The sequence below is a fragment of the Pongo abelii genome, chromosome 1 (genome assembly GCF_028885655.2).
Source record: "Pongo abelii isolate AG06213 chromosome 1, NHGRI_mPonAbe1-v2.0_pri, whole genome shotgun sequence".
NCBI lineage: Eukaryota > Metazoa > Chordata > Mammalia > Primates > Hominidae > Pongo > Pongo abelii.
Genome location: NC_071985.2, coordinates 120,598,660 through 120,612,884, shown reverse-complemented (window position 1 = coordinate 120,612,884; position 14,225 = coordinate 120,598,660). Strand labels below are relative to the sequence as shown.

The following is a 14,225-nucleotide window of genomic DNA, read 5'->3' as shown; positions in this document are numbered from 1 at the left end:
AACATTATATCTAAAAAATGTACATACCTCAATTTAAAAATACTTTATTGCTAAAAAATACTAATGATTATCTGAGCTTTCACTAAGTCATAATCTTTTTGCTGACAGAGTGTCTTGCCTCAGTGTTGATGGCTGCTGACTGATCAGGGTGGTGGTTGCTGAAGATTGGAATAACTGTGGCAATTTCTTAAGAAAAGGCAACAATGAAGTTTTCTGCATCAATTAACTTCCTTTCACAAAAGATTTCTCTATACCATGGGATGCTGTTTGATAGCATTTTTCCCACAGAAATTTTTGAAAAATGAAGTCACTCCTTTCGAAAACTGCCACTGCTTTATCAACTAAGTTTATGTAATATTCTAAACGCTTTGTTGTCATTTCAACAATGTTACATCATCTTCACCAGAAGTAGATTCCACATCAAGAAACAACTTTCTTTGCTCATCCCAAAGAAGCAGCTCCTTATCTATTCACATTTGATCATGAGATTGCAGCAACTCAGTCACATCTTCAGACTCCACTTCTCATTCTAGTTCTCTTGCTATTTCTACCATATCTGCAGTTATTTCCTCCACTAAAGTCTTCCTTCTTCAAAGTCATCCATGAGCATTGGAATCAACTTCTTTCAAACTCCTATTAAGGTTGACATTTTGACCTTCTCCCGTGCATCACGAATGTCCTTAAATCTAGAATGGTGAATCCATTCTAGAAGCCTGTCAATTTACTTTGCCCAGATCCTTCAGCGGAATCACTGTTGGCAGCCTTATGAAATGTATTTCTGAAATAACAACACTTGAAAGTCAAAATGACTGCCTGATCTGGGGGCTGCAGGTTGGATGTTGTGTTAGCAGGCATTGGGAAAATCTCAAATACACTTAAAAGTGCTTTTTTCCTATTCTCTCAATATAACAATCATCAACAAAAAGGAAGACTTCTGTGACAAAATTTGTGGGGGGTTTCTCCCTAACACCAAATGACTAATCAGTTCTGCAGCAGACACCCACAGGGTGTTCTCCAATTCAATTCCAGCACTATCTACCTGAAGTTAGTGTCAGATCCCACAGGTTTGGGACTCAGTCCCCAAAACTTCCCCTGCTCCCGACACCAATCACAAGTCCACACCTCCCAAACTTCTCACTGACTGGCATCAAATTGGAGTTCCCATAATCTCCTCTTTAGGTTTGGTTAATTTTACTGGAGTGTCTCACAGCACTCAGGAGAACATTCATATTTATCAGTTTATTATAAAGAACATTGCAAAAAATACAGATGAAGAGATGCCTAGGGTGAGGCATATGAGAAGGGGCACACAGCTTCCATGCACTCTCTGGGTGTGCTACTTTTCAGAAGCCTCCATGAGTCCACCTATCTGGGAGCTCTCCAGGACCCTGTTCTTTTGGGTTTTTATAAAGTCTTTATTATGTAGGTCTGATTGATTAAACCATTGGTCATTGATGATCAACTTGACCTTCAGCCCCTATGCCCTTCCCCAGAGGTTGGGGAGTGGGGCTGAACATTTTATTAATGCCTTTGTCTTCCCAGTGACCAGCCCCATCCTGAAGTTAGCGGTCAATCATTAGCATACATAAAGACATCACTTTGGAGATTCCAAGGATTTTAAAAGTTGTATGTCAGGAAACAGGGAGGAAGGCCAAATATATATTTCACAATATCACACTAGGCATGAAAACAACATTCATTTTCTTGTAGCTCTCCATCAGAGATCTTGGATGACTAGATATATTGTCAATGAGCAGTAATATTTTGAAAGGAATCTTTTTTTCTGAGCAGTAGGTCTCAACTGTGAGCTTAAAATATTCAGTAAATCATGCTATAAATAGATGTGCTATCATTCAGACTTTGTTGTTCCATTTATAGAGCACAGACAGAGTAGACTTGGCAAATTCTTAAGGGCTCTAGGATTTTTAAATTCATTCCTCTTTTTATTTTTAATGCTTCTATCATAGGTCTTTGTGTTATGATTTCCAAGAGGTTTACAAAAACCATCTTACGGATAAAACAAGTTAATTTAAAGAGATGACAACTTATTTACATCACAAATAAAAGAATAGAAACAAAGAAAAAATAAAAAGTGAAAACTTCTATACTTTAACCCCATCCCTATGCCACATTTTGACTTTCAGTTGTCTCAATTTACATATTTTTATATTACCTATTTCTTGACAGGTTGTAGTAGCTATTAATGCTTTTGATAGATTTGTGTTTTGGGATTCATACTGAAGTTACAAGTTGATTGCACACCATAATTAGAGAATTAAAACTTTCTGGGCTTGTCCATAGTCTTCATTTTACCAGTGGGTTTTATGCTTTTTTTGCACATTAGTGGTTTTTTCCTTTCAAACTGGGGAACTCCCTTTAGCAGTTCTTGTAAGATAGTTCTGATGGTGGGGAAGTGTCTCAGCTTTTGTTTATCTGGGAAAGATTTTATCTTTCCTTCAAATTTGAATGACAACTTGGCTGGATACAATATTTTTTGATGACAGCTGTTTTTTTTCTTTCAGCACTTTGGAAATATAGTTCCACTCCCTCCTGGCCTGCATGATTTCTGTTTAGAAGTCTGCCACCAGACCAACTGAAGCTTCTTTATGTATTATTTACTTCTTTTCTCTTTCTGCTTTTAGAACTCTCTCTTTGTCCTTGACCTGTGAGAGTTTGATCATTATATGCCTTAGGGTAGTCTTATTTGGGTCACATCTGTTTGGTGTTCTCTGGCCTTCCTGTACCTGGATATTTATATCTTTCACAAGTTTTGAAAAGTTTTCTGTTAATATTTCTTTGAATAATCTACCCCTTGCTCTTGCTCAACTCCCTCTTGAACACCAGTGATTCTTAGTATTTTGAGATAATTTTCTGTATCTTACATGTAATTTTCTCCTCAGACTGTGTATTTTCTTTCTTTTTTTTTATTATACTTTAAGTTTTAGGGTACATGTGCACAACGTGCAAGTTAGTTACATATGTATACATGTGCCATGTTGGTGTGCTGCACCCAGTAACTCGTCATTTAACATTAGGTATATCTCCAAATGCTATCCTCTTGTCTTTGAATTCACTGATCCCTTACTCTGCTTGATCTTTTCTGCTTTTGAGAGCCTCAAATAAATTTTTCAGTTCAGCAAATATATGTCTCAGTTCCAAGGTTTCTGGTTTTTATTAATCATTGTTTCAATCTCTTTGTTAAATTTCCCTGTTAAATTTCTGAATTGCTTTTCTGTGATATCTTGGAGATCACTGAGTTTCTTTAAAGCTGCTCTTTTGAATTCTTGCTCAGAGACCTCGCATATCACCATCTCATTAGAATCAGTTGCTGGTCCCTTGTTTTGTCCAGTTAGGGAGCTCATGGTTCCCTGTTTGCTACTGTTTCTTGTGGATGTATGTCTATGTCTTTGCACTGAAGAATTAGTTACTTATTCTAGTCTTCTTTATCTGGGTTGTTCTGTTTTTCATTGGATATATTTGCTTAGAGGTTCTTTACCACTAGGTCACTGCTTCCCTTTTGGTTCTAAGGTGGTGCCTTAAGCCCAGATTTGCCTTGGCTCTAGTAAATGATCAGAGCACTGACCTTCTTGAATGGGGGAGGTCCCAAAGGGGTTGTCCTGGCCATGTGGGAAGGCTGGCTAGGGGACCTGGGTGATAAACCTCCTACTGCATGGTGCTGCTCAACAGCAACTCTTATTTGGCATCTCCTTTGGCTGGGTTACAGAGCAGAGCCTCCATGACTGAGGGTGGTAGTCCCATCTCCCTCCTTTGTTTCTGCCTGTCCTCATGGATATTTCTCCCTTCAGGCACTCACAATGTTTCCCATGGGTTAAGGCAGGGATAAATCTCCTTTCAGGAAATCCAAGATAATAGGGAAGCTGGTTTTCCACCTCTATCTCAGTTTTTCTAGTATAGAAAGAGTAATTTGGGTGGGGGTAATTTTCATACACTTGGTGCAGGGAAGAATATGGGGAGAGGCATCATAGATGTGGCAGTCCAATTCTCTTACTGTCTACTTGAAGTTTTTTCACTTCTTTGTAGCCCCGGAAACTATCTTATCTTCATATTTGAGTTCTGGGATATTACTGGTGATAAATGCAACACTGTATATTTGTTTTTGGTTTTTGGTTGGGAGAGTGATGCCAGCTTCTTTCTATGCCACCATTTTGGAATCAGACGTCTCCTAGGGCCCTAGGATTTTTGAATGATAAATGAGCATTAGCTTCAACTTGAAGTAATCAGGTGCATTAGCTCCTAACAAGGGATTCAGCCTGCCTTTTAAAATTTTGAAGCCAGGCATTGATTTCTCCTCTCTAGCTACAAAAGTCCTAGATGGTATCTTTTCCCAATATAAGGTTGTTTTGTCTACATTGAAGATTTGTTGTTTAGTGTAGCCATTTTCCACAATTATCTTAGCTAGATCTTCAGGATAACTTGATGCAGCTTCTACATCAGCACTTGCTTCTCTACCTTGCACTTTTATGTTATAGAGATGGCTTATTTAAACCTCATGAACCAACATCTACTAGCTTCAAACATTTCTACTGCAGCTTCCTCACCTCTCACAGTCTTCATAGACTGGAAGAGACTTTGGGATTTGCTCTGTATTTGGCTTTGGCTAACAGGAATGATTTTGCTGATTTGACCTATGTGTACCACTAAACTTTCTCCATATCAGCAATAAGGCTGTTTGGCTTTCTTATCATTTCTGTGTTCTCTGGAGTAGCACTTTTAATTTTCTTCAAGGACTTTTCTTTTGCATTCACTACTTGGCTTACTGTTTGGCACAAGAGGCCTTGTTTTCAGCCTATCTCAGCTTGCGACATGCCTTCCTCCCCAAGCTTAATCATTTCTAGCTTTTGATTTCAAGCGAGAGATTTGAGACTCTTCCCTGCACTGAACACTTACAGGCCATTGTAGGGTTATTAGTTGGCTTGAATTCAATACTGCTGTGTCTCAAAGAACAGGGAGGCCCGAGGAGAGGGAGGCAGGGAAACAGCTGGTTAGTGAGGCAGTCAGAAGCACACACAACATTTATCGAGTTCACCATCTTCTATGGGTGTTGTTCATGGTGCCCTCAAACAATTACAATACTACCATCAAAGATCACTGATCACAAATCATCATAACAGACATAATCCTAATCAAAAGTTTGAAACATTGCAAGAATTATCCAAATGTGACACTGAGACACAAAGTGAGCACATGCTATTGGGAAAACAACACTAGTAGACTTGCTCAATGCAGGGTTGCTGTAAACTTTCAATTTGTAAAACATGCAATACCTGTGAAGTGCAAAAAAGCAAAGTGTAATAAAATAAGGTATGCCTGTGTATAATATATGTATATCTCCTGTTGGTTCTGTTTCTCTGGAGAACCCAGACTGATACAGTATCTTTGTGTATCAAATGGGCATACATCCACACTGAAGCATCCCCCAAGTATCATTGTGAGGCACATGTAAGGAAGCATATTGAAAGCAGATTTTGAAACTACAAAAGCATCATAAACCTATTAATTTGACTTATCACTGCTCTCTATGCAGAGAGGAAAAAAATAACAGGCCTCTTTTACTTGAGGAAGGATTTATTTTGCAATTCACAAAGCACAGTGGGGACCTTTTCTGACATTTGACTTTAGGGCCAAGAGATTTTCCCTAAGCAGCTGGGATCAAGGAAAGTGAGAGGAATGTAGCAAACAAAGCTTTGGTCTAATATTTCATTTTAACCAAAAATAACTTATATTTGTAAAGCATGTTAGCATTTACAAAGTACATTTCATAAAATGCATCTCATTTTATCCTCACAACTCTGTGAGGCAAGCATAGTTTCCACCCCATTTTACAGATAAAGAAACTGAGTATAAGAGAGTTTAGAATCTGGTCTGAGGTCTCACAACATGAGAATACTGGGTCTGGAACTCAGCCAGCATCTCTTAGTCCTTACTGCATTCTTTTCTCATTAAGATTTGCTAGCTACACTTGGCCTGGTCCATCTTATGCCTTTTTTCTTCTTTTGCATCCTGGCTTCAGCTGTATCTCATATACTCCTGACCTTTAGGAGAAACCAGCCAGGTTGAGAGGAAAAAGGAAATCTCAAGTTTTTCTTAGGATCCTGATTCATAGATTAGGTGCTGCCCAATACCTTTTAAAAAACAACAAACAAACAGCACATTTGGTGTTTTGTCTTATTGCCTATTGAGGCTAAAATTATGGTCCTATCCTTTCAGAACAAACACCAACCCAAGGAGACCAGCCAAATTTCAGATTCTCCAGATGAGGCAGGAGAATAGAGTCTGGAGGCAGGGAACCTAAGACCAATTTGCACTGACTTCCTAGAACTTGATCAAAAGGAAAACCCCACCTCTCCACACCCAAGTGACAAAAGACTAGAGGCTATTCCCTTTGCAACTCCCCTTTCCACTGCATTGTAGATGAAGAATGGAAAAGTACCTCTGATTGGCTGCAGGCCACGCACGGGCCAATCCTCATTTGCATAAGGTGCCAATTCACTTCAGCCTTTGATTAGTCATGGAACAAGCCTCCACTTCAATCCTTCATTTACATAGGGTGTAACCAATGGGAAATCTCTAGAGGGTATTCAAACCCCAAAAGACTTTCCTGCCAGGGCCCTCGAGCTTCTTGCTCAGTCCTACTCCCATTCTGTGGATTGTACATTCACTTCTATTGCCTTTCACTTCAGCAAATTTACACTTTCCTTGCTGGTTTGTGTGTGCTGTCCAATTCTTTGTTCAATGCACCAAGAACCTCGACAAACTCATGATCAGAACCTTCTATCCAGTAACACAGACACTTAAGAGGCTACTCATAGGTCAGGGACTAAGGAGAGTATACCCAGTCCTACCCCATCTCAGTTACTGGGACACTTGTTCAGGTCCAAAGGTCTTGATATACAAGCATGAAACTTTCTGCAATGCTTCCTTCCTTGGGTCCTGACTGGAGTCCTCAAGGTTGCAGGAGGAAAAAGTGGTCCAATTTGGAAAGCATCTCTCAGGAAAAAAATAATAATAATAAGAGACAGCATATGGAAAACAGAGTAAAATTCCTTTAGTGTGGCTCTTTGGAGAGAGATGGGTAATTTACCAAATGCAAGACTTTTCTTGCAGCTGGCTGGCACTGTGGAGCACCATGGAGTAATTGAGACTGAATTACAGAGACTTTGATTATGAGATTGGATTTTCTGTAAGGCCACCTAGGTGATACCAGCCACTTGCATCTTCTCCAATGGGAACGTGAACAGTTCACATTGGCTCAGATTTGCAAATGACTCTTCCCCTTCATTAGCAGCCCCATGGTGGAATAGAATTGGTGGTGAGATTTTAATGAAGCTGTTTACATTCTTCCTTGGGGCCACTGATAGTGCCAATAACCATTATTTCCCTTCATCAGACCAAAAGAAAGGCAACCAGGTCCTTCAGAGGTCATTCAGCCCTCCCCTTGACTGTCCTTGTAGTTTTTCCTGAAGATTTGCAGGAATAGAAGCAATGCTAAATTTTCAGAGCATTTTCTTTCCTTCCCTCCTTCCATTGAGGGTCAAAGCTATAAAGCACAAGAGAAGGAAAGGGTTGTCTAGCATGTGACTTAAGAACCTGGGACAAAATGACAATCAATATAGTGTCAAGACTTCTTCCCCTCAAAGGATCAGAGCAAACTGGTCTGACTGCTGCTACTGTCTCTTGCCTTGGTGCTCAGTTGAGTACTGCTGGAAATCTTTCTCTGGTAGTAAGTAATTGAGTAAGTCACTGACTCCGAACCTCTAAAACAGAAGCACAGAGTTCTCATGGACATTGTGCTTTGGCCATTGAGATTTTTCCATCTCTGGCTTTTGTTTTCTATGCTTCAATTGTCTTTTTTTAAATAAATAAATAAACACTTTTGTTTGTGGAGAGGCTATTATTAGCTGATCACTAAAAACATGTATTTTTGCATATTTTTTCTCAATTAATCCTCCAAAAATTGAAGGAAGAGGTGTTATTTCCATTTTACTAATAAGGAAACTGAGGTACAGAGAGGTTAAGAAACTTGTCCAAGTTCATACGATAGTAAGTGTAATGGAGCCAGAACTTGACCCCACATCTGATCAATTCCATAGGCTACTCCTTATCCCAGACTACATGAACTTCTTTGTGTCTCTGGTGCTTTCTAAACACTGGGCCTGGTGTAGACACAGCTTCTGGAGGTCATTGTATGTTAAATTTTGATTCATGTAGTACCTGTGCAAATAGATTTCTAATAGATATTGCAATGTTGTGATTGCTCACAAGGTGTTTTCATGTTAGTTATTCCAGGTTCGAAAATTATTTTTTAGCTTAGTAAGTACATGACCTTGAGCAGGTCATTCTTCCTCCATAGGTCACTATTTCCCCATCTGTAGAATGAGGATAGTGTGAGGAATCAGTTACACAATGTATGTAAATATCTTGCAACATCTGGCACACACTAAGAATTTTATAAATGGGGATGGTGATAACACAGATGATGAGGAGGAGGAAGAAGAGGAGGAAAATCGATCATAGGGTGGCTCCAAGGAAAAACTGTTGGAAGAAAAAGAAAGAGGGGCCTCTAGAGATGGTGCTTTTGTCTCCCAGAAGGGAAAGGCTCTTGGAGGAGAGGAAGTGATTGCCTAGTGTATTAGTCAGGGTTTTCCAGAGAATCAGAACCACAGGGTTGGAAAATGAAGAGAGAGAGAGAGAAAGAGGTGGTTTTACAGAATTGGTTCACATGATTGTGGAGGCTGGCAAATCCAAAATCTGCAGGGTAGCCAGCAGGCTGGAGACCCAGGGAAGAGTTAACATTGCAGCTCAAGGACAAGGCAGTCAGCTGGCAGAATTCTCTCTTTGTTGGGGAAAGTCAGTCTTTTTTCTCTTAAGGCCTTCAACTGATTAGATGAAACCCACCCACATCATGGCTTACCCATGTAATCCGCTTTACTCAAAGTCTGCTCATTTAAATGTAATTTCATCTAAAAAATACCTTCACAGAAACATCTAGACTGGTGTTTGACCAAATATTTGGATACTGTGATGTGTTAGTCTGTTTTGCATTAGTATGAAGAAACACCTGAGTCTGGGTAATTTACAACAAAAAGAGGTTTATTTGGCTCATGGTTCTGCAGGCTGTACAAGAAGCCTGGCACCAGCATCTGTATCTAGTGAGGACCTCAGGAAGCTTTCAATCATAGCATGCTTGAAGGGGGAGAAGCATGTCACATGGTGAGAGAGACAGGAAGCAAAGCAGGGCTGGAGGGAGGTGTCACACTTTTAAACAACCGGCTCTTGCATGAACTCATAGAGTGAGAACTCACTCATTACCACAGGGATGGCACCAAGCCATTCATGAGGGATCCACCCCCATGACCAAAACACCTCCACTGGGCCCCACCTCCAACATTAGGGATCACATTTCAACATGAGATTTGGAGGATCAAATATCCAGACTATATCATGTGGCCTAGCCAAGTTGACACATAAAATTAGCCATCACCACTGGCCTCCCAATTTAAATGTACTTGTTGTTTAAATGTACCAGAACCTCCAGGACAGGGACCACAGTCTTTCCCTATCTAAGCAGAGATGTATAGTCCAGCAACCTATCCTTAGTGTGGCCAGGGCAAAAAGAGAGGGAAGGTACACATGCTGGCCTTAATGGTACAGTGACTGGTTCTTTGTGCCTGTTTCCCTGCCCAAAGCTCCTTTTCTTTCTGCTCCCCTTTAACAATGTCACCAAACAAACAGAAAAACCAAAGCAGGAGATCGTGGTGGGCAGCTGAATTGCAAGATGGAAGAGTTACTACAAATATTTTGGTCGACCAGCCCCAAGCATGAAAGAGAGACCAGCCCTCCCCACTTTGCCCTCTCATCTCTGGATGCCCCAAAAGAAATAATCTGGATTATGTGGGCAGCTGCCTCCTGGAGAAACTCCAGTGTTATCTCTGGAAATTCCAGGCCCTCCTAATCAGAGGATATAATATCAGGATATAAAGAAATTTTGACAGGCCGAAATGAGTCTAACTCTAACAAAATGCACCTTAACAGAAATAAATATACAATCTTTCATTTAGGACCAAAACAAAATAACGTAAAACAAAACACCTACTAGGAAGGATTCAAGGAGACCTTCCCATTTAAAATTGCACCTGGCTAACATTTCTCAGTGAAGCCTTTATCAACTTCCTCACTAAAACGCTCATGGAAACATCAATAAGGATGAAAATCAGGACACTGAAAACTAAGACTGATGGAAAACTTAATGACAGAATCTGGAGGGAATCTCTGCTTTCAAAGAGGCAAGCAGAATTGAGATAGAAAAAATATTCCCAGGTTTCATTTCATATCACCTGGAAGCTCTGCCTCATTGTGGCAGAGCCTGCTGGTGCTTGCCAACATCTGCCCTCTCCTCTGCTTCATGGACCCACAGAGCCACTGCATTTTACAGCCTCCCTTACAGTTGGGTGTAGCAATATGCCTGAGTTCTAGCCAAAAAATATGAGCAAAAGAGATGAGGGCCACCTCACAAGCACAATACTCCATACTCTCTCCCTTCTCAGACTGAGTGGAGATGGTCCCAAAGACACAGAGGATGGTGGAAACACAGACAGAAGAAGCCCAGGTTCCTCTGTGAGTAGGTTGTCCAGGACCTGGACCCTGCTTCACTCCCCAACACCAGTACATACTGTATTGTGATGTGCATGAGAAATGATCTTTTACTATATTAAAACACCAGGATTCTGGAATTGTTTGTTATAGAATTTGTCTTCCCTGATATACTCACAAAATGGAGGTGACCTAGAAAGTTCACAAGATATGATATATCTGTCATTCTCTGGCTACTAATAGATCCTATCAGTGCATGTAAGAAAAGGGTCTAGTAGAAAAGGAAACACGTTGGTAGCTGTACATACTGCTTATTGTAATTGTCCACTTATTCATGCATTTAACAAATATTTATTATGTACTTACTATGTGCCAAGCTCTGTGTAAGTATTGGAGGTGCACAAGTAAGCAAAGTAGACATGGGCCCTGCCCTTGTATAGCTGACAGTCTGGTGGGATACCAAACATGAAACAAATTATTCTTATATGAACGGCTATTATGAAAGAAGACATTATAGACCACTGTTGGGAACAGGGGTCTCACCTAGACACCAAGGAGATCTATTTTTTTTTCTATATAGCACATCAAAAAACCAGGAAATGGGAGCAGGAGAGCCTGTGTTGCTAGGAATTAGATGGAATCATGAACATCACTCTGTCCACTGACTTGCTCCAGTGGACCCAAAGGAGGCCAAGATGGTTCACATACCCTGCCTATAGGAAAACATCAGGTCTGGAAGATATTGCTTTGCTCAAGGTGAGTAAGAGAAAATGTCTGATAAGGAGCCCAAGATATGAGGAAAATATCACCCAGAAGACCAAAAAAGAGATATGCTAGTAAACACATGCAGAGCTCTGAGGCCAGGCAGGGGGTACATAGGGTAGAGACGAGAGAAGATCACATTTTTTTCTGTTAGAAATATGATAAAACTATTAAAAGCATATTAAATCATTTGTAAAAGAAAACTAATGGTTTATGATTTTATTTAATCTGCAATCATATCAGGCAGATAGTTTTAAAGATCTTTTCATCAAGACAGAAAATTAAGACCAACTCATTTTCTAGTTTTCACTTAAACACACTAGACCACTAGACCTGACTTCCTTAGTGTCTAGGGAGACCCCTTCCCCCTAAGGTGGCCTATAATGTCTCCTTTCATAACACTCATTCATACTAGTAATAATATGTTTCATCTTTGGTATTCCACTAGATTGTCAGCTATACAAGGGCAGGGTTCATGTCTATTTTGCTTACTGCTGTATCTCCAACACTTAGCACAGAGTCTAGCACATAGTAAGTAAATAATAAATATTTGTTAAATGAATGAATAAACAGAAAATTACAAAAAGCAGTAGGTACAGCTACCAAGAAATTTCCTGTTGCTGATTCCAGCTAGATCCTTTTCTTATGTATACTAACAGGGTCTATTAGGAACCAGAGAGACAGATATATCATATATTGCAAACTTCTTAGGTCATTGCTTTATCCAAGTAATTTGTGCAACCATCATTTTTGTCACTCTGCTTTTATACCTCTTAAAATGATGTACTACTGGAGCCAGAAGAAAAATTCCAGAAATTATCTGACATTTTTAATAGAATGCAAAAAAACAGTGCTTCTAAGTAATATGAACAAAACTCAAGACATGATGAAATTAAAATAACATGGGTAAAAGAAATATAGATGATATATGGAAGAATTTGAAGGAAATAAAATACATACATAGATTAGAAGAGTTAGTGTGTACTTTGGAGTTAGTAAAGAGGAGTATCTTTACTATGGAAAGTGGAATCATAATTTGACAATCTAGTGGGATACCAAACATGGAACAAATTATTCCTATATGATTTAGATGAAACAAATTATTCCTGTATGATATATTATTCCTATATTAATTTAGAGGCAAAGAATGAAGAGATGAAAGTGGGGGAGGGAAAAAGAAGACCATAAGAAGACCACAGGCATGTTGTAATGAATTGGGAAGGGGGAAAGAGTAAGCAATTGTTAAATTTTAGTCACCCAAAGATAAAATTTGGAATACCAAAGACAATGTTTCACTGTTCAGTTAAAACATTCCATAAAATATAAAAAGTACATTTTTAAAATTTCAGAGAATTCAATATGGTACCACTGCATTCAAACAATGGAGATGACAGGAATAAAAGAATAAAAAAGAAGTCCAAATACCAAAAAATAAAAAAGGCGTCATGAGCAACAAATGCGTACATGGTGGATATTTGTTTTTTCTGGGTACTCAGCATCTGGCAGGTCTCTGACACCCAGAATGGAAGCTGACAGGAGCAGATCATCATTTTCCTGGCACTTGGCCCTGGACTTCAATCTTAGCTCAGGCAGTTAGATGCTACAACCTGAGGCTTTGAAAGTTGAAGGAGTGGCACAAAGTATACTTATAGTCAGAGATTATTTGGGGCTGGCTGCTGTGAGATCAAGAGTCCAGCCATAGAGTGGAAGTAAGAAGAAATAGCAGAGTTGAGGGGTGGCAGCTGCAAGGGATCAGCTGCAATGTCCTGCCACATCCTTTTGCATAATTTCTGCTCTGCCTTGCCTTCCACAGTTCCTATTTATTCTCAGAACTTGATTTTCTCTTCTAGATATCCCTCTAGTACTTCCTTTTTCTGCCTGTGTTATATTAGGTTTCTGTTGTGTGCAAACAAGAATCCAACTGCTATAGCATAAAGCATGATAGCAGTAAACACAAATGTGTTCCTTATAACAATAAAAATAAATGGATCAAAAATCCTTTTCAAAAGACAAAAAATCTCAGGTTGAATTTAAAATGTTAAATGAGTTATTACAAGAGAGATACCTAAGTCAAAATAGCTCAGAAAGATTAAAAGAGTTGGTAAAGATACATCAGGTAAATGCAAATAAGGGAAAGCAAAGGTGGAATGTTACTACCATTAAAGTAGAAGTTAAGAAAAAATATTAAATGGGATAAAGAGGTTAATTTTATATTTTTATTTGTGTTTAATCACACAAATCATTATTATGAGAACAGGTTATTATAAAAATTAAATCAATACAGAAATATTTTTAATGTGAAAATTCCTTCTTCTATTCTTTGAATAGTACTCCATTCCTAGAAGGTAAACTTCTGTTCAGTCGTTGGTGTGTATATTTCTAAAACTTTATGCATGTATGTACTCACATACAAATATATGACTTTGAGGATTTTGTTAAATCATAGTCGTGGCCATGTGATATGTCATAGCTATGGCAGTTGAGGTACAATTCTGAGAACTGGCAACAGCCTCCAGCCACAGCACCTTCAGGCCTACTTTAGTGTTTGAGCCAAGGTTATGCTCTCACTGGGCTGTAGCCAGCCAATCACTGAGCACACAGCGGCTCCTAGGGTCTGGACATTTCTGCCCAGGGCAGGACTCTTCTATGAGCAATCCTTATGCCAAGTGCCCCTGTTGCACCAGCTCAGAGCTGCAGTGCAGACTCTGGCTCTTCCTTCCTAATCTCCCTTCCTTACTCCTCTTCTTTCATGGAATGTCTGCAAAATGGGTTGAAAGTGTTCCTGTCTACTCCAGATTTCTCTTCCCTTTATCTTTCATGAGCATCTTTCCAATGAATCTCTTGCACTTCTA

At 39.4% G+C, this 14,225-nt stretch overlaps 1 pseudogene; it reads right to left on the bottom strand.

Moving 5' to 3' along the window:
- Window positions 1-60: 60 nt before the first annotated feature.
- LOC134761364 (tigger transposable element-derived protein 1-like) lies at window positions 61-4,862 on the bottom strand (annotated as a pseudogene).
- Between the last annotated feature and the right edge of the window lie 9,363 nt (window positions 4,863-14,225).